The sequence below is a fragment of the Rhipicephalus sanguineus genome, unplaced genomic scaffold (genome assembly GCF_013339695.2).
Source record: "Rhipicephalus sanguineus isolate Rsan-2018 unplaced genomic scaffold, BIME_Rsan_1.4 Seq12058, whole genome shotgun sequence".
NCBI classification, from domain to species: domain Eukaryota; kingdom Metazoa; phylum Arthropoda; class Arachnida; order Ixodida; family Ixodidae; genus Rhipicephalus; species Rhipicephalus sanguineus.
The window spans coordinates 32173-54111 of record NW_023614485.1 but is presented as its reverse complement, the minus strand read 5'-3'; the positions used below and the strand labels follow the sequence as shown (position 1 = coordinate 54111).

At 47.1% G+C, this 21939-nt stretch overlaps 1 long non-coding RNA gene across 2 annotated transcripts; it reads left to right on the top strand.

The window, feature by feature from the left end:
- The first annotated feature begins 9717 nt into the window (after positions 1 to 9717).
- LOC119376447 (uncharacterized) lies at positions 9718 to 11804 on the top strand. 2 transcript variants are annotated; one of them, XR_005180572.2, is made up of 4 exons: positions 9718 to 9789; positions 10729 to 10813; positions 11538 to 11581; positions 11659 to 11804. It is a non-coding gene; the product is annotated as an uncharacterized LOC119376447 (long non-coding RNA). The 2 variants fall into 2 exon arrangements; XR_005180571.2 differs by having other exon boundaries at positions 11455 to 11581.
- The last annotated feature ends 10135 nt before the right edge of the window (positions 11805 to 21939 follow it).

Genomic DNA, 21939 nt, shown 5'->3' with positions numbered 1-21939 from the left:
GCCGCGATATTAGCTGGCAGCGCCCCGCTCATCATAGCAGGGGACTTCAACGCCCCAAACGAAGCATGGGGATATGGATTCACCACCCCCAAAGGGGAACGTCTATGGCAGAGCATACAACACGAACAGCTTACTCTGATAACAGACCCGCATGCGTACACACGCATAGGCACAAGCACCCAGAGAGACACAACACCGGATCTTACAAATAACCAAGAATGCCCCGGGGGACATGGCACAATACATTCGATGATCTAGGCAGCGACCATAGAATACTCGAAACGCACCTACCATTCACAAATAGCGAAAGCGTAACGGCCATGCGTAACACAAGACGCCTAGTTGATTGGGATAAATTCCGGGAGATCAGAAAAGCGATCATCGAACCCCCTAACGATATTCAGAAATGGTGCGAGAGTATAATAGACAGCGTCAGGAAAGCCACACAAGAAATAGAAACAGATATTCCAGCGGAGCGCATTCATAACAGATTAATACACCTGTGGCGGAGGAAAGAAGCGTTACAGCACAAATGGCGTAGGCAAAGACACAACAGAACAATCCGGAAAAAGATAGCACAGCTCAACAAAGACATTGAAAGTCACTGCAGGCAGCTATGTGAGCAACAATGGGAGGAGATCTGTAAGGACTTGGGCAACTATATTGGAACTTCACAAACGTGGAAGCTGATAAGGTTTCTCTTAGACCCCACCAGTACCAAAACTGAACAGAGACATACTATCCGTCGTCTCACACGAGAACACGAAGGAAAAGAGGAACAACTTATGGCAGATCTACAGAACATCTACATCCCCCAATCGCCGCCACTGTAACATAAGGACTATACAGGCGAAGCAAACCCCAAAATGGACCAAAACTTTGAGGCAGCGGAGATTAGGGCGGTGCTCCACAAATTAAATGTAAAGTCAGCACCGGGACCCGATGGAGTCACCAACCGAACATTGCGTAACCTGGGTGATGAATCCATAGAATTTCTAACTGGATATATCAACAAATGCTGGACAGAAGGGGCAATACCCGACGCGTGGAAAGAGGCTAGGACAATCCTTATACCGAAACCAGGCAAGCCAATTGACAAAATTAACCTACGACCCATTTCGTTAACGTCATGCGTAGCCAAACTAATGGAGCACGCATTCCTAAATCGAGCCAACAACTATCTTGAGGACGGTGAACACTACCCAGACACGATGATAGGCTTCCGTCGTCACCTATCCACCCAAGACGCCATGATACAGATTAAACACCAAATAATAGACAACCCCACAAGATCCACACGAGCCATACTCGGCCTGGATCTCAAGAAAGCATTTGACAATGCGGCACATGCAGCAATTCTCAGTCGCATAATGAGCTTAAACATGGGTTTAAGCTGATGAACCAACAGGAAAACAAGAATCAGCTTAGGAGGCCTTACATCTGATCTCCAAGAACTGGGCTGCATAGGCACACCACAGGGCTCCGTAATATCACCAATGCTCTTTAATCTAATCATGATTGGGCTACCGAAGGAGTTAGATAAAATCCCAGGAATAAGTCACTCTATACGCGGATGATATCACAATATGGGTCAGTGATGGCAGCGACGGCTACATAGAACAGAGACTCCAGGAGGCAATAGGAACAGTTGAGCGATACCTGGAAGGTATAGGACTCAGATGCTCACCAGAGAAATCTGAACTTCTTCTCTACAGGCCGATAATGAGAGGCAGACCACCCAAATCACAGGAAAACAAGCGGCAATACGAGGAAATTAGGATTCATACACGGGAAGGCACAACCATACCGATAGTCCCAAAAAATACGTGTACTCGGATTAGTCATCGAGGCTAACGGCACCAACGGCGAGACCATACGCAGGCTAAATGCCAAAGTCACGAATGCGATGAGGCTCATTCGCAGGGTCACAAATAAACACCAAGGCATGAAAGAAGCTCACGTAATCCGCCTAATACAGGCCTTCGTAATAAGCCACATAATTATGTAGCAGCATATCACAACTGGCAAAAAGCAGAAACCAACAAAATAAATGCGCTCATCCGGAAGGCCTACAAACAAGCGATAGGAATACCAGAGTATGCGAGCACAGACCTACTTCTTCAGCTAGGAATACATAATACACTTGAAGAGATAGCGGAAGCTCAGCGCATATCCCAGCTTGAACGGCTCACAGCAACCAAAACGGGAAGAAACATAATGACAAAATTAGGAATCATGTACCATGCACAACATGGTATCAAACATGACATCCCCAATACACTCAGAGCTAAGATCGTCGCGAACCCGATACCGAAAAACATGACCCCTATCGCGAACGCGGCCCGCAGAAGACACAGAGCCAATGTACTGCTCAAAGCCCACGGCACAAACAGTCAATCTCTTTTCGTAGATGCTAGCCCATACCCTGAACACAAGGCCCACACTGCTGTCGCGATTGACACGTCGGGCATGTGTATTAACGCGTGCACTGTCAGAACCAACAAGATAGAGGAGGCTGAGGAGGTAGCCATAGCCATGGCTATCACCTCTAACAAACACAAATTCATACTGAGTGACTCGCAAGTAGCTATCCGAAATTTTACGCAAGGACGGATTTCGCAACAAGCCCTCAGAATCCTCGTTAATAGCCAAGAACTAAAGAAAGTAGATGAACCCAAATACCTAATATGGTTCCCGGCGCACACAGAGACTGATACCTCCAATCCGAACGAGATGGCCCATGAGTTGTCGCGAGAATTAACCCGCCGCGCAACCCGAACGGACCCCTCGGTGAACATCCCCGGCGCCGACGTACCACACAAAGACAGATTTACAAGCTACACAGAATACACACAACACTACAGAGAGAGAGGCGCGTCTTCCCCGCACCTCACCCGAGTCTAGACAGGAAGCAAGCATCTGATTCATTGTAGTACTTGCGCGAGAACAAACGGGGACGAAGAAAGGAGACACACGGACAAGCGCAGGATTGCGCTTGTCCGTGTGTCTCCTTTCTTCGTCCACGTTTGTTCTCGCGCAAGTACTACAATGAATTCGTTCCAACTAGGCCGGCTAGCAGTTTTGCATCTGAATTCCGACAGCTACAAACAAACTCCTACCCAAACCCTGTGCACCTCCACAGGAGCTATCCACACCTATACCCGGACAACAAATGCAAACTATGCACAACAGAAAGGGCTTCGTATAAACATATACTGTGGGAACAGGGCTGGGCAGAGATACTCAGAAAAGTATTCCGGAATACAGATATCGAATTACATGAATTGGAAGCCTAAAATACAGATACTGAGATACATTTGCCTTTAACGTAACGGGATATTTCGGAGATACTTTTGCAATGAGACGAAAAAAGTATTCCGGAATACAGTTACAGCGATACAGATACTGGAATACTTTTTTTTATTTCAAGGATGCTCATACTACGCAAAGACACCTATTAGTGCAGCATAATGTTGTAATTAAAGTTACGCGCATCGAAACGTTTAGTTCATTTATTTATTTATTACAGTACCCTCAGCGCCATTAAGACATTGCAGGGGAGGGGGGGACAAAGTACATAATTAGTAATAATGACATAATTACAAGTATCAATTCCAATAAAAATACACTATTTCACAGCAACAGTAACAAGGATTGGACACCGAAATCGACATACTTGGCGAACAAACTAAGCTATGCTAGAAATAGCACACTTTAAGCAAATCACTCGAGTCACTAATGAACACCAGTGAATTGAGAAAAAGCACACATTTATTTTGAAGATCTCCTTTGCTGAGAAGGTTGCTGTGTAGGCTTCTCAAATGGGCTGTCTTCTAACATCGTCGGTTCAGCCTCAGCAATAGACTCACGAAAGAAAGAAAGTTTGTCTACCGCTGAAAGCGAGCACAAATTCGTGTTATAGTGAATAAATACCGCCTTCAACGCCGGATTGCCCTGCAGCGTGGTGATATCTCTTCCCGGGTCATCTAGATACCGAAACACTTCCGCCCTCACTTGGGTTGTTCTGACTGTTCAGAATCGGAAGTCGGTTCCCATCTTCGGAATCCTCAGCCGTCTGACCCTGTCGGCTTCAATGAAGCTTTCACCGCCACCGACGCTACCACCCCATTTCAAAAAGCCGCAACAGGCGAACTCGGCTCCGGCGGTGGGGGAGCCTGCTACCACAAAAGACCGTTTCACGCATGTTCAATTAAGAACGCACCCTGACATTGGAGAGGTGGCTGAAAGCGCGTCAAAGATAGCCATCTTCTAGACACTTCCGCCGCGACTACGGGAACTGCTTTTGGAAGTGCCGCCGCTTTGGAAACTGAACGGACGCGAAGCATTGCAAAGCCTGTTCCAAGGCGGTATCCGCGCGGGGGGGGGGGTCGCGAAGTAATGGCTTGCCACCCGAAAAAATTAGGTGTGCTGTACTGACCTTGAGAGACAGCGACTTTCGTCGGCAGAGGCCGACAACACTGCCCCCGCGATTCAGCTGTCCGCGGCGTCGCGCGCTTTACCACATGGACCATTCTGTGCTTGAGGGGAAACGATCGCCGCCCTATCTGTCGGCGACCGGCGGCGCGCCTTTGCTTGTCTTGGCACGAAAAAGAAAAAAAGAACATCATTCCCCCATTGGAAACACGCCTCAACTCATTTCCGACACAAAAAAAACAATGTAACGAGATACCCGTGTCCTGCATAGTATCGCGATACAGGCGATACATCGTAAATGTATTTCACTACTGAGATACAAATACATTTTCAAATGTATCTCGATACAGAAATACAGATACTCAAAAGTATCTCTGAAATACTATCGCGATACTCTTGTATCGCGATACTGCCCAGCCCTGTGTGGGAATGCCCCAACCTATCAACAAGTTCTCCTGAGGCCCTCCGGGAGCGGTGGCGGCTAGTGCTGCTCAGCTCGGAGGTCGAAGACCAAAGATGGGCCATCCAGCAGGCCAGGGGCTATAGGAGACAAGGTCTCCTGGTGTCTACCTGTGCGGTCTAGCCCGGACCACAAACATGCCGGATCTCGTAATAAAGTTTATTCACTCACTCACTCACTCGGCTTAGATTTGAATAAATACGGTACGACATTTGCGAGACACAGTTAAGGTTTTCCTTAACTGTGTCTACCCCACAGTTACCACAGTTAAGGTTTTCCTTCCTCAAAAAACTCCGGAACATGCAACTGATGCCATCAAGATTTCAACTATATCAAATTATTTTAATGTGCAGATACTTGCAAAAGCAAGCAGACAACCTTCACGGATTCGCACAAGCACACGGAGACAAGGAAGAGATACGCAACGACGAGCGCAATCTAACAACTGCTTTATTTTTTCGAAAACCTTCACCTGACACCCCTTCGCTCTGTGCGATTTGGCCTAAAAACCTTGTCAGAAGCGCACATGGCACATCTCGTGATCACATGCCTTATCATACAGATCCACAGCAAGATTTCTTTCTCAAGCAAAGCAACGGAAAGGTGGCTAACACATTTTTCTTTTAGGGCGAAGCTCCTTAAGGCGGCACCCTTCGTCCCTCGTCGTGCTCGTAGTAGTGAGTAAAAGTCTTACCCTTTGACCTCCAAGGTGTGCCGGTGGGAGATTTCTCCTGTGCGTTGTTGAACAATAAAAAATTCGCAGCGTGCGCGTTAACTAAAAGCCGAATTCTTCTGTCTCTGTAGAAGTGTAGTGTTAGCTAAAAGCCGACTTCTTCTGTCTCTCATTCCATTAGCAGCCATTGTTTACCTCCAAGGTAGTGCCTGGTGAGATTTCTCCTGTGCGTGATTAACAATAAAAATTTTGTTCAAACGCCGTTGATTGATGAAATAAACGAAAGACGCCATGTTTTGTAAAACAAAACGAAAGAACGCCAGATGTTTCTAAAGCAAAACGAAAAAGACGCCAGCTGCTTAACGAAAGACGCAAGGTGTTTTCTAAAGCAATGGTTTTCTAAACAATGAAAATTCACAGCGTACATGTAAAATTAAAGTGAGCTGCAAGTCGTCATAACTCATCGAACCTTTAGTATAAACGCGCCCGATCTCACGTCGGTGATGGTGTACTGGGCAGAATTCACGGAAGATTCACGGTTTACCGATGAACCTCCGCAGCTTCGCCCACTCATCATCATTCACTCCGTGGATATGCTGTGATTTTTGCTTGTCAATCTAAAAGGCCTCCACTATCTTCCCCGAAGTTTGATTGCGTTGCTTGTATTCAATGGTGGTGCTACTAAACAAGGCGTGCATGAGCACTCATTGCAATGCAACGCTAAACGTGTGTTAGGGCGACCTTTCAGACTCGACATATGTTCTCTTAGCCTGGTGTTTATACATCTGCCAGTCTGCCCTACGTACACATGAGCACACGTCAAAGGAATATTGTACACTACATTGTTTGCACATTTAACAAACTGGTGCTTGTGTTTAACACCACAGTAGCCTTCCTGTACACTTTTCAGTTTCTCACATTTCTGGTCAACCAAAGCACACACACCTCCGATTTTGTTCTTGGCCAAAAACACACCTTAACTTTGTAATTTCCAGCTACCTTTTTTTATACTGTGTGATACTCGTTCAGGGTCTCGTTCTGGCAGACTTGATGCTTTCAGGTGGTATGCGAGGGATTATTGGTCAGCTGCCAGCTCGTAATAAGTTCACGTGCTACGTGACGCCAACAGGCAGAAAAAGAGTGTTCCACACTCGCCGTCATAGCCACTGGCGGCGCTGACTGACGCTCCCACGTTAAAAATGCACATATATACACTATAAAGTGGACGGGGGGGATGGCCGCCGCGGTAGCTCAGTTGGTAGAGCATCGGAGACGTTATTCGAAGGTCGCAGGTTCGGTCCCTGCCCGCGGCAAGCTATCTTTTCGTCCACTTTTCTTTATTCACAATTACCTTACATTTACTACAAAAACATCCCCTATACTTTCCTCGGCATTATTGTCTGTTAGTTCTCATTAATATTGTGTATAACAAAGAAAACAAGCCCTTAAAATTCACTTCTTTCCTTCACTCATAGCGAGGGTCCGTTCTGGCAGACTTGATGCTTTCAGGTGGATGCGAGGGATTATTGGTTAGCTGCCAGCTCGTAGTAAGTTCACGTGCTACGTGATGCCAACAGGCAGAAAAAGAGTGTTCCACACTCGCCGTCATGGCTACTGGCAGCGCTGACTGACGCTCCCACGTTAAAAATGCACATATACACACTATAAAGTGGACGGGGGGGGGGCGACGCGGTAGCTCAGTTGGTAGAGCATCGGACGCGTTATTCGAAGGTCGCAGGTTCGGTCCCTGCCCGCAGCAAGCTATCTTTTCGTCCACTTTTCTTTCTGCACAGTTACCTTACATTTACTACTAAAAACATCCCCTATACTTTCCTTGGCATTATTGTCTGTTAGTTCTCATTAATATTGTGTATAAGAAAGAAAACGAGCCCTTAAAATTAACACTTCTTTCCTTCATTCGTATCGCCATATAGATATTTTCGCTTGCGACAGGTAGTTCCTGGCTGGTATAATTAGTCCGTCAAGTATAAATTACTTTTAGCAGATAAAGGACAAGCTGGTCCTTCCTTTTCATGTTCCGTCATGTTCTGTATAAAATTCAAATTGATAACGTCCTCCCGTGCTTGTCTGTTTTGTGTCGAGCGAAAGCTTGCGAAGCTGCAGCGGGCGTGGCTCATGCAGAGATGAAGTGCACTGGCCGGCCTGTGGGGCGAAGGAGCACGAGTGTAGAGGCTGCATCGCTTGGGCAGCAACTGCCAACTTCGACAGACATCATTATGCGGCTGATGTCTGACGTGCTGCGCTCTCACCGCTAACTTTGTGGTGAGGCGACACGACAGCCGCTTCGCTCCCTAGAGCGGCGATACTACTTTGCAGCAGCATCTTGTAGAGTTAGGCGAGATCGCATCCTAAGGGAGTTAGCTGCTACCCTTACTTCATATAAGATTTCAGTTGGTTGCTATCGCAATCGTTGCTTCGCTCTCTCGGCCATACTGTGGCTCTTTTATCTGTGCCATTAACCTGTATATGCCGAAATCGGCGTGGGAGGAGATTACTGTAGGACGAGCATGACTGGCGGGTCATAGAAAAATGACAACAGTCATCATGATGGTATAGTGATCGTTTCATTATTTTCGTATACAGGCTGTTTCGTGAAATGTGTCGAAAATGTTAAAAAATGCGGGACACGGAATGTTTTCTCGCTGCCTTCATAATTATTTTTTTGTAGTGGCAGTCATCTTAAGACGATTAGGGACCAAAAGTCACAGTTTCGCCGCAAAGGCGAAGCAATGAATGTGTTAGCAAGAAATTGGAATGCCACACGAAGAACGACAAGCAGATCGATACTTGCAGCGCGCTGCTGAAGCACAACGAAGGACGCCCGAAAAGAACGCACAGGCATATGCACAGGGCAAGCGTGAACTAACAACTGTCACAGTTGTTGCGTCTTTGTGCTTGAGAAATGCGCTGAAAGTGTCGACAATGGAGAATCAGACGCTCTTAGATATTAGATGCGAAGTATCTTATGGCGGAGTTCAATCCGGTGGTGGTGGTGGTGGTGGTGTGCGGCGTGACCACCTTACTGCGCATGCGCATACCCTCTCTACTCACTCTCTCCCCTTCCGCTCTCCCCTCCCATCTCCCCTGTCTCCTCTCCACTTTCCCTCTCCCCTTTCCCCTCTCCACTCTTCCTCTGAAACGCGGGCTAGACATGCCGAAATTCTGCGCAACGCCGCGATTAGCACCAGCGCATGCGCGTCCCCTCCCCCTCCTCTCCTCTCCTACGCTGCCCCCCTCTCGCACGCTTGCCGACTACGTTCCCCGCTCGCCCTGTGAGAATTAACGGCCAGGCTAGAGGGAAGACAAGACGCGCGTAGCGTTCCTCTTCGCGTTCCACGACGCGAGGTCGGTAGCATGCCCGAAGAACGCCAACGGAACACGATCGTGCAAGTGCTCCGGCTTCGCATCGCCTCATGGTCCCCTTTAGCAGGAAATGGTGTAATTTTTAAATGCGAAGCATTTCTTAGCGAACTTCTGCGACTTTGAGCGTATCTATCTATCTATCTATCTATCTATCTATCTATCTATCTATCTATCTATCTATCTATCTATCTATCTATCTATCTATCTATCTATCTATCTATCTATCTATCTATCTATCTATCTATACTTCTATCTATCATCTATCTATCTATCTATCTATCTATCTATCTATCTATCTATCTAGCCGCCTACGACTTTGTGCTCTCCTGGTCGCTTGGTTAATCGAATGTGCACCAAAATTGGTATGGCGTAACATGACTGTATGACGAACATAAATGAGAAGTCATAACATGAAAATCATGCGCATGTCAGGGAGATGCTTTAATCACTAAGCCACTGCTGCAGCATAAAATCAGTACTAGTACAGTGAAACGTTGCTGCAGATTAGTGGTTAAGATTTATGCTAGATTCGGTGATTTATAAGAAGGAGCAATATCTGTATAAACAAAATTTATGGATAGCGTTTAGACACAAAATTTCAACATTTAGAACCTGCATAACTTTTGGAATGTATTTTGGAAATTACTACGAATCTGGGTACAAGCTCATGAGCAGCTTCATTACTGCAATATTTAGCATTGTTTCTTCCTACTTTAAGTACAGGGCACCTCTGGTATTAACGTAGATCATGGAAGCAAGGCTGACAAAAGGCAAGGAAGGACAACCCAAAAGTCTTCAGTTTGACAAAACATTCATGGATTCTGAATGGAATGTTTAGGTGAGTAGCATTTCCTGGCTGCATTTCCTTGAGGTAGAAGTATTAATACAACGGACCATAGCAGTTGTCCATCCTACTACTACAACAAACGAACTTCACATGTTAAAACTTCTGGCTAAAGTCTAGCCTTATAAGTGAACCAAAATAAAGCCAACATTCTAAACATTTTTTGGGCAGCTTGGTTCGCTCTATGCCCGAGTAGCTAATGCTGGAGATGCCAATTGTGCATTTTCCAGGAGTTCTGTATGGATGCACAATGTTGCAAATACAACGTAGCCTAAAGTTATTTTGCTGGCCAATGTTGCTATGAAGACACTTCGAGAGGGAAATGTTGGTTTAGAGCAACATAGAAACCACGAGGGATAAACTAATTAGGCCTGTGCCATTTTGTTCTCGGACATTCTCCTTATAACTTTTCTACTGTTAGATTACTGAGGGGTGCATTGATTACTTTGTCATCTGGATATCTTTCCTAGCCGCATTAGTTTTCTACCTCTTATTGTTAAATTTACGTTCACACAGTATTGTTAGCGTCGTCTACCTACTTCGTTTTCATTACACTCATCAGAAGTTGACAGTAGTTGATGTGCAGTGGCTGAGAACAGCTGCGTTGCCTGTTTAGAAGGCAAAATGTTTTGTGGACTTCATGCAATGTAAATAGGCGGTTATCGTTTAGCAACTAGACTGCAGATGAGGCATATGTCAAATATCTATTGTGACTGTGCCCCAAGCTTAGTTCCCCTCGAAAAAGTGGGAAAATTGCAATTAGCAAAAGTGTCAGGTATAGAGCGACTACTTATGCAATGGTATTCACTGCATACTTACAGGAGGCATCAGAGAAATGGCATTGGAGAGTTTTTAAATAAAAATTTATAGTGAAGCTATGAGCGATTTGAAATTTTGTGATGATAACGTTTTATTTTTTGAATCACGAGACAGCTTCAGAGGTTGATGGTGAAACAAAAAAAGTGAAACACTAGGGTGGTCCTAACAAGGAGTTGGAAGAAAACGTAATGTTCAAATGGTAAGTAATAGAACATCTGTTAACGCTAAGACATGAAAGAATAGAACTGATAAATAAATTCATTTGCTTTGGCCATGGAGTTCCATTAACTAAGCCAATAAGAGTGAAATAATAAAGAAGCTAAGAACCCGTGAAATACACTTCGCTGGTACTCATAGTCGCGGCTTTCCAGTATCTGTCAGGACGAAGGCTTGCACAAGCTATGTCTTGCCAGTACTCAACTATATAGGACAGGATAATACATGCATTCGAGATTAAATGAAAATTAACATGAAAGGGCCGGAAGAGAACCGAATAAATTATGAGAAAAATGCTGGTAATGATATAGTCGCTGAAAGCAAGAAAAATATATGAATGGGAAGTGCATTAAGTGTAAATATAAACAGATCGTCACTTTGGATGAAGGTGTGGATTCGAAGCAGTAGCAAGTGTTGTAGGGAGACACGAAGGACACGGGAAGCTGAAATTATGAAATATAGAGCGCTGAGGCTGGTGCAGCTACTTGGTAACGGTTTATAGAAGGAAAGTTGGAGATGCCTTGTTTCAGAGCGGACATGTTAAGGCTGATGATAGAAGTAAAGCACAGACGGAGGTACTCAGACAACTGTCTCTTTATAACCGATTTATTCTTTCATATAAAGGTGCCGTGAGAAGATCATTGTCTGAAATCACTCTACTCTTTCAATTCTATATTCTGCTGTGGCCGCTCATTACATACTAACAGCCTGAGTACTGTAGGTTAAACCTCCATTGCCTAAACGTCCCATCGTAAGTAGTGTTATATAGTCTCTCCACGAAGAGCACAATATTGTATTGTCTTACGCTCTTTTGTTTTTTTTTTGCAGATTTGTGAAGACTTAAATAAGTACAAGATGGATCAAACTGTTCCAAAGAAATTATGATAATCTTATTTCTTTTGCCTGGAATGGATATATGCCAAATGCAGAATCCAGGTGTGTGGAGAACTTTAATAAATAGCAGTATTGCCCCTTTCCACAGCATGTCTTCCTGTCAGCATATTTACACTTCACATTTTAAAGCGGTGCCCCAATCCAAGCATGCAGTTTTTAGGCTTTGTCTGAGTGCCATAGGTACCTGCATGGCAGAAAAACAGCAGAGCTGCAACTGTGTAAATCAGGTCGAACGAATTTCACACCATGAGGTCGCTTGGGCATTTAATAACGAGAATACTTTTGTGTACATTACAAATCACCTAATTTGACAAATCTGCATGAGTTCCGTTCCAATAATAAGGGTAGACAGTTGCCTATACGCAAAAGAGATGTTAGTCTTCATTTTGCACTGCTAATCTAGAAAACCAGCAAAATGTCATGCTCATTTCACAGGGCCTGCCAATATTACGGCTTAAAGGTTAGAAAGTCAGAAAATGTTGGTATGCATGTTTCATAGTGCACTCCATCTTTACGGTCGGCTACAACACGAGAAAACGTTGCTGCTGAGGTTTTACACACCATTGTGTAACGATGAATATACACACCACTGTGTAAGGACGAATAACGATGAATATACCGTGTAACCAGCGTATATTTAACGGCTTAAACACTAAAAAACACAAAATTGGCGCAACGTAGATTTTACTGGTTGTGGTCTATTTTTACTGGTTAAGTACTGTGGAGTGAAAAAACAGTGGCTAGATTTTTTCTACACGATATCATTATATAGACGGCATGCATACCGTAAACTTGAAATACGGGTCACAATTTTTTTACGGTAAAAGCTTGGCAGCATCAGCTCCCAGTACTTTCACCGTAAAACTACGGTGAATTTTTTACAGTGTGTATGGTCACGCATTTGACGTAGTCACTGACCACCACGCCCTTTGTTGGCTATCCACTCTTAAAGACCCGTCTGGACGTCTTGTTCGCTGGGCCCTCAAACTTCAGGAGTAAGACATCCGCGTTATTTACAGATCCGGTCGCAAGCACACGGACGCTGACGCCCTTTCTCGCTCACGGGTATCGGATGACGGTGCTTGCCTATCTGCCCTTGAGCCTGCACTTGCATCACCCGCCCTACGCAACATAACGGCGGAGCAACGGAAGGATCCCTGGATCAGTGCCCTCCTCGGCATCCTTTCTGACCCTGCCACCTCTTCCCCGTCTCGTGCTTTCCGCGCCAGGCTACCAACTTTTGCATCCGGAATGACCTTCTTTATCGACGCAACCACCTTTCCGACGGGCGCAAATGGCTTCTTGTGATACCCCGCCATCTCCGAGCTGTTATATGCGATGCTTTCCACGCGGACCCACAGTGCGCGCATGCAGGCCTCTTCAAGACATACGCTAGGCTTCGACTGCGCTTTTATTGGCGCGGCATGTATAACTACGTGCGGAAGTTCATTCGCTCGTGTGCTCAGTGCCAACTACGAAAGTTACTGCCGCACAAGTCTATCCGTCGCAACCTCTTCCCTTTCCTAGTCGACCCTTTGACCGTGTCGGCATTGACATATACGGACCGCTGCCATCAACTCTAGGAGGTAACCGCTGGATTATCGTTGCGATAGACCAGCTGACACGATATGCCAAAACAGCCGCACTGCCGACTGCCACAGCCCGTGACTTTGCAACATTTCTGTTGCGACATTTCGTTCTGCGCCATGGTGCCCTCGCGAGCTCTTAAGCGATAGAGGTCGTGCCTTCCTTGCCGACGCTTTGAACGCACTACTTGACGAATGCCGAATCGTGCACCGCACAAGTACAGCGTACCATCCGCAAACGAACGGCATGACAGAGCGCTTCAACCATACTCTTGGCGATATGCTATCAATGTACGTCGCCTCCGATCATTCAAATTGGGACCAAGTTCTCCCTTTCGCCACCTACGCTTACAATACTGCGGTACAAGCTACTATTACATTTTCCCCGTACTTTCTTCTATACGGACGAGAACCTTCTAATACGATTGACACCATTCTACCATATAAGCCTGACCAGTCCGAAAGTACCCCTCTGTCCGAAGCTGCCCGACATGCTGAAGAATGCCGCCAGCTTGCCCGCTCCTTTTCTACCGAGGACCAGTGGCAGCAGCAATCGGTCAACCTGGCGACCGTTCGGCACCAACGTTTCCCCTGGCTCTTTGGTATGGCTTCGGGTAACCGCTACCGCACCCGGCCGCTCCGCAAAACTCGTTGCCAAATACTCGGACCATACCGCGTTGTAGAGCAAACGTCCTCCGTCAATTACCTCGTGGAGCCCATCACGCCATCGACAGATCTACGCTATCGTGGCCGCGAACTTGTCCACGTCTCTCGCATCAAGCCGTATTACGATCCAATCGTTGTGTCCTCACCCTAGCCACCAGGATGGCGCCTTTTTCTGCGGAGGGCGATCTAGAGAAGAAGAGTGGCCTCAGCGACATTGCTCTGCGGCCTCAGCGGCATCGCCATCGCGTGAGCTCGTGGTTGCTGCGCTTGGCCGAACGCTGCTGTCCGCTGCTTGTTCACACGCATTCTCTGCCAATAAACCTCTTAGCACCATTTTGTTTTACTGCCTCGATATTGCACAACAATGTCTCTTGCTGAATGTTAAACATCCTGTCGTAAAGTTGTATCTGAGAGTCGAATTTACATTCCAGTTTTGTACCGAAACCTTTACTGTTATGGCGCAGTCATGTTACAACGCCTCCTGGGTCCAGTCAAGCTGCTTACGGCAGCTTTTAGCCCCGGAGGACGTTTCAAGTCTGTTACTAGAAGAATAAAGGTGAAGATTGAAAAGGCCAGATGGATCGGGCCAGGCATTCGAAAATGTGGTCTCATTGGTGATAGCTGTCACAGACGGACATAAATACACAAAAACGCTAGTAAAAATTTGGGAAAAAGTCCTTTAACACATGCCTTCGTGAGCTCAGAGTATTTATATTTGAAAGAATAAGATTATCGAGTGAAACATAATCATAATAGCTATCAGTAGTGTCGACGACATTTTAAACGCAGCGCAGAACTTCTATACTACTAAATTTCACAGTACCAAGTGGAGCCACATATTCTTTTTACTGAGAGGTTTCGTGTAGAACAAGATGCCAGGAGTCGTGAGGCTTTCTATAATATATATATATATATATTTATATATAAGAACGACAAGCAGATGAAGTAACATTTATTATGGCAATAGGCAGTTAGGGAATATGTGCTTGATCCGTTCATGCGAAGCGTTTCAAGTTGATCTTGGAAAAGAATGTCAACATTGTAATCATAAAAACGGATATTTAAAAGCCGATAAAACCACAGGGCTATTGCTTCGTTCTCGCAATATGCAAAATATATAAGGCTATTTTTTAATAGAATCAGTTCAGCATTCGACCGACATTAAACAAACTAAAGAAATTTGATAATGAAGAGATTTAATATTTCGCAGCCCACCCATAAGGAAATCGAAAAACGGCAGAATATAACCGGTGTCTTAACTAGATTTATTTGATCTTCAGTGATTCCACTCTTGCGCCAACTGCGCCAAAGTGCGCCAAATTAGATTTACTTCGCCATCCTGATAATATCGACGTAAATTTCGCCAAACTGCGCCAAAGACTCGGGTTTGGGGCCGTTACCGTCGTCAATCGCCCTGTCAAAAAATGCCGCTTAATATTGGTGTCTCCAGTCAGAACCAGGAGCTAAGATTATTGCGCTAAATAAACAGCGCTCGCGCGTGCGTCCCAAATAAGCCATGGTGCCATGCTCGGTGCCGACGCAGCTTCGGCTGTGCAAGTTGGCTCGACGACACAACGTGCCCTCCGCAGAGGACGCCGACGCAACGCCTCCTCTAGAGCAGGCGTTGGCCAATCGGGAGCGAGACAGTGTTTCGGTGATTTATCGGCGGACGTCGTTTGTTCCAAAAGCGCTGCTGACAGCTCGTTTCAGGCGTCGCGCTGCACGTATTTAAAGCAATGTTCAGTAATAACTACACGCGTGCCGCTAAAATGTCTGTCTCTTCTGTTTTAGACATCGCGGAATGAAATCTGGGAAAACTAGACACATATATATGGAACAATATCGAATTTTACGAGCTTAGCGTCCGTGAACGGTAGGAACGCTTTGACACTTGTCCTCAAATGTACTTTATCCATGGATCTTCATCCAGAAGAGCATTTTTATAATTTTCTTCCACCAGCACATCCGGTTGTAATCGCTCTTGCGGTAAATATCAGCTAAAAGGCCCCGCGCTCTGGAGCTCCTGAGCGTTACGGCCCCAATTCGAAGCAGTAAAGCTCTCATTTGGGCTAGTTGTGCACAGACGAACACATAGTGTAGGGTTGCGCGAAAAACAAGGACGAAGGGAAGTGGACAGGACGGGCGCAGGATTTGCGCCCGTCCTGTCCACTTCCCTTCGTCCGTGTTCTTTCGCGCAACCCTACACTATGTGTTCACCAATTCGAATGTTTTTTACAGTTCACAAGTATGGCTTGGTGGGCTAGTTGGTATTGCATCTTAAAGGCTACAGCGCACAAAGACGGGGACAACAGAAGAAAACACAGGACGAAGCGCCATCCTGTGTTTTATTCTGTTGTCCCCGTCTTTGTGCGCTGTAGCCTTTAAGGTTTTTTACAGCTTTTTAGAGCGAAAGCTGTTATGAGATCACAACAAGGGCCGTTTTTGGCGCCGTAGTTGTCCGCCGCCACCGCCGCCGCCAGTGTCCGTAACCGCTGTCGCGCGAAATAAAAAAAAAAAACAACTAAATAACCCGGATGGAACGAGGTTCGAACCTGGGCCCTCTGCGTGGGAGCCCAGTATTCTACCTCAGAGCCACGCCGGTGCATGAAACTGCTTCGCAAAAAGACCCTATGCAGGCTTCATGTCGGGCAGGAACCGCATTAACGTATGTAATGTAGCCTGGTAGAAGAGTAAAATGACAACCAGGCGTCACACAACGCAAATTCTGTAACCTGGCGTCAAACAATGCTAACTGCGCAACGAGTGGGTTGTTGAATGCTTCCAACCCATTACAAAACGCTCTGACACAATTATTCATCGTCATCAGCCACAGCATCAACAAAGTGCACATAATGTCTGTCACGGATCTCCGGACCACAGCTGGCCAGAAAGAACGGACGAGGCGAGAGCGTTACACACAACTATTTAATTACAAAAAAAAGAAAAAAAACACACATTGTTATCCCAAACCACTGCAAAAATTAAAAAGGAACACAAAAAAATAGCGCTAAACACAGTTATCAATTGAGGAACGGAAATAAAGAGTTAAAAGTACGGAGCGTTCATCGCTTACACCATTCGCGGTGTTCTGTCCCAGAGGCGAGGCGTTGCGGAGGCACAGGCGTGGAAGTCGGCGTCCCAGTCGATGTCCCAGGCTTTAACCGTGGCCGGATGCGGACTGGCGTTGTAGACGAGGGTGGGCAGCACCGGGTTCAGTGACCTGGGCGTCGCAGGTCCTGGAGATGGCCAGCGTCTCCCGGGAGGAGAATCTGGCTCGGTCGAAGCCTACGGAGCGGTGCCGTAGGTCGGTGCGCTCGGTGCACAAGCCGATGGCGCGTCCTGGGCGTTGCTGGTAGTCCCAGGTCCGTGGACGTGTCTTCGAACCGGCAGTGGCTACGGTGCGATGCCGTAGCACGAGGAAGAGCCGGAGCGCCCGGAACACAGGCCGGCGACGCTCGTCCCCAGCTGTCCAAGCTCACGCGCTGCCGTTCGAACACCCCAGGCCCCCTCTGGCCACGTCACCTTCGTTTTTATATGCCCCACTTCGTTTTCCTCTTCTTCTATTCGTGCGGTTATACGTCATGCTGCACTTGGCATCTTCCTCTTCTTTGATCACTTTTCTCCAGTCACATCTTATATGTGACAATGGCCCCCTCCTTCAAGAGTTTTCTCCGGAAGAAAACTGCTTCAAACCTCCGGTACCTTGACACGAGTAACAATCCGATCTTTTCCACGATCTGTCTTGTGCTAACACTAGAACACCACCACACTCCTAATAATCTTATCACTGAGCAGTTTCTGGGACACTTCACCAATACACTAGGATCACTCACAGTCAGTGCATGTTCAAAATAGCTTTGTAAGCACACGATGGTTAAGTCAACACCAAACTAGGTTTGCTCTATGCACAAGCTAATTACATCATCACAATTCCTTTTCTAGCGCATGACAAGTATCAATTCCAAATTCGTTTTCTCCTCCTCACGCTGCGCGTCTTTCGCGACTTTCTTCCGCGTCTTTGTACTGTCCGTCGTTGCGAACGCTTAGTACAAACGCTGCCTTTATTCCTGCTCTTAACGATCATGGAACGCCTCATCCACACGACTTTTCTAGGGTGCGTCCTCACTACGTAACTACGGCCGAGCTTCTGCACAACTCTCTTAGCATACAGGTATCTCTGATTAATTTTCGGGGCGTTCTTTCTACAATGCTTTGACTGAGCAACACCGCAAGTGTCAGCCAAGCCAATGAAACTCTCACTCTCCAGTACTGCTATGTCTTGCGTATGCCCTGTGCTTTTTTCTTCAAGACGCGTATCTTTCAGCGAACTGCTGCTCTCGATTTCTGCGACCCCAGTCAAAGCAGCGACCGTTTCTTGAGGTCCCTGATCATTATCTTCGGCGTGCCGTTCACTACCCACTTCATTACTCGATCTACAAGCCACATCTGAGTCCACTTCTCTGGTTTTGCTAATTACTAGTCCATTTCCTTTCATACAGCTCCCATGCTCGCTAGTCATTTCTTCTACCGAATCACAGCTGTGAACATCAGGCTTTCCGCATTCCCGCAGTAAATCCACCTTTGGAATTCCTATGTTATCATCTGTGGCCTTTGCCAACCTCATTTTGTGCTCCCCATCTTGACCTAAGGCTGTCCGCTCACACCAATGCAAGTTAACAACCAGGTCTTCTCGTCTGTCGTCCAAAGGAGCAATCACTTTTCTGGGACAGACTCGCGTCGATCTTGGAGGTTCTGTCTCTGCTATGGAGCCCCTATCATCTGTGCTCCTCTCGCAACCTCGCTCTAAAGTCTGCTGTTTCCGCAGAATGAACTCCTTCTCGAGCTCAATCCTCCTGATTTCGCGTTCCTCCTCTTCGCGCCTTTTCTCGCGCCTCTCCTCGCGTGCCTGCGCTCGTTCATCTCTCAGCCTCTTTTCCTCGCGATCATAGAGGCGTATTGCTTCTTCACCCGACAGCCCAAGCTTTACTGCTAACTCTAAAATCTTCGTCAAGTCCATCCTCCCTGCCGAATAGAAATCCGTGAGATCCACAACAAAAAATAAGAAAAAGGATCCTGGCAGGCTCGCCACTTATTTTTGTCACGGATCTCCGGACCACAGCTGGCCAGAAAGAACGGACGAGGCGAGAGCATTACACACAACTATTTAATTACAAAAAAAAGAAAAAAAACACACATTGTTATCCCAAACCACTGCAAAAATTAAAAAGGAACACAAAGAAATAGCGCTAAACACAGTTATCAATTGAGGAACGGAAATAAAGAGTTAAAAGTACGGAGCGTTCATCGCTTACACCATTCGCGGTGTTCTGTCCCAGAGGCGAGGCGTTGCGGAGGCACAGGCGTGGAAGTCGGCGTCCCAGTCGATGTCCCAGGCTTTAACCGTGGCCGGATGCGGACTGGCGTTGTAGACGAGGGTGGGCAGCTCCGGGTTCAGTGACCTGGGCGTCGCAGGTCCTGGAGATGGCCAGCGTCTCCCGGGAGGAGAATCTGGCTCGGTCGAAGCCTACGGAGCGGTGCCGTAGGTCGGTGCGCTCGGTGCACAAGCCGATGGCGCGTCCTGGGCGTTGCTGGTAGTCCCAGGTCCGTGGACGTGTCTTCGAACCGGCAGTGGCTACGGTGCGATGCCGTAGCACGAGGAAGAGCCGGAGCGCCCGGAACACAGGCCGGCGACGCTCGTCCCCAGCTGTCCAAGCTCACGCGCTGCCGTTCGAACACCCCAGGCCCCCTCTGGCCACGTCACCTTCGTTTTTATATGCCCCACTTCGTTTTCCTCTTCTTCTATTCGTGCGGTTATACGTCATGCTGCACTTGGCATCTTCCTCTTCTTTGATCACTTTTCTCCAGTCACATCTTATATGTGACAATGGCCCCTCCTTCAAGAGTTTTCTCCGGAAGAAAACTGCTTCAAACCTCCGGTACCTTGACACGAGTAACAATCCGATCTTTTCCACGATCTGTCTTGTGCTAACACTAGAACACCACCACACTCCTAATAATCTTATCACTGAGCAGTTTCTGGGACACTTCACCAATACACTAGGATCACTCACAGTCTGCATTGTTCAAAATAGCTTTGTAAGCACACGATGGTTAAGTCAACACCAAACTAGGTTTGCTCTATGCACAAGCTAATTACATCATCACAATTCCTTTTCTAGCGCATGACAAGTATCAAATTCCAAATTCGTTTTCTCCTCCTCACGCTGCGCGTCTTTCGCGACTTTCTTCCGCGTCTTTGTACTGTCCGTCGTTGCGAACGCTTAGTACAAACGCTGCCTTTATTCCTGCTCTTAACGATCATGGAAAGCCTCATCCACACGACTTTTCTAGGGTGCGTCCTCACTACGTAACTACGGCCGAGCTTCTGCACAACTCTCTTAGCATACAGGTATCTCTGATTAATTTTCGGGGCGTTCTTTCTACAATGCTTTGACTGAGCAACACCGCAAGTGTCAGCCAAGCCAATGAAACTCTCACTCTCCAGTACTGCTATGTCTTGCGTATGCCCTGTGCTTTTTTCTTCAAGACGCGTATCTTTCAGCGAACTGCTGCTCTCGATTTCTGCGACCCCAGTCAAAGCAGCGACCGTTTCTTGAGGTCCTGATCATTATCTTCGGCGTGCCGTTCACTACCCACTTCATTACTCGATCTACAAGCCACATCTGAGTCCACTTCTCTGGTTTTGCTAATTACTAGTCCATTCCTTTCATACAGCTCCCATGCTCGCTAGTCATTTCTTCTACGAATCACAGCTGTGAACATCAGGCTTTCCGCATTCCCGCAGTAAATCCACCTTTGGAATTCCTATGTTATCATCTGTGGCCTTTGCCAACCTCATTTTGTGCTCCCCATTGACCTAAGGCTGTCCGCTCACACCAATGCAAGTTAACAACCAGGTCTTCTCGTCTGTCGTCCAAAGGAGCAATCACTTTTCTGGGACAGACTCGCGTCGATCTTGGAGGTTCTGTCTGCTATGGAGCCCCTATCATCTGTGCTCCTCTCGCAACCTCGCTCTAAAGTCTGCTGTTTCCGCAGAATGAACTCCTTCTCGAGCTCAATCCTCCTGATTTCGCGTTCCTCCTCTTCGCGCCTTTTCTCGCGCCTCTCCTCGCGTGCCTGCGCTCGTTCATCTCTCAGCCTCTTTCCTCGCGATCATAGAGGCGTATTGCTTCTTCACCCGACAGCCCAAGCTTTACTGCTAACTCTAAAATCTTCGTCAAGTCCATCCTCCCTGCCGAATAGAAATCCGTGAGATCCACAACAAAAATAAGAAAAAGGATCCTGGCAGGCTCGCCACTTATTTTTGTCACGGATCTCCGGACCACAGCTGGCCAGAAAGAACGGACGAGGCGAGAGCATTACACACAACTATTTAATTACAAAAAAAAGAAAAAAAACACACATTGTTATCCCAAACCACTGCAAAATTAAAAAGGAACACAAAAAAATAGCGCTAAACACAGTTATCAATTGAGGAACGGAAATAAAGAGTTAAAAGTACGGAGCGTTCATCGCTTACACCATTCGCGGTGTTCTGTCCCAGAGGCGAGGCGTTGCGGAGGCACAGGCGTGGAAGTCGGCGTCCCAGTCGATGTCCCAGGCTTTAACCGTGGCCGGATGCGGACTGGCGTTGTAGACGAGGGTGGGCAGCTCCGGGTTCAGTGACCTGGGCGTCGCAGGTCCTGGAGATGGCCAGCGTCTCCCGGGAGGAGAATCTGGCTCGGTCGAAGCCTACGGAGCGGTGCCGTAGGTCGGTGCGCTCGGTGCACAAGCCGATGGCGCGTCCTGGGCGTTGCTGGTAGTCCCAGGTCCGTGGACGTGTCTTCGAACCGGCAGTGGCTACGGTGCGATGCCGTAGCACGAGGAAGAGCCGGAGCGCCCGGAACACAGGCCGGCGACGCTCGTCCCCAGCTGTCCAAGCTCACGCGCTGCCGTTCGAACA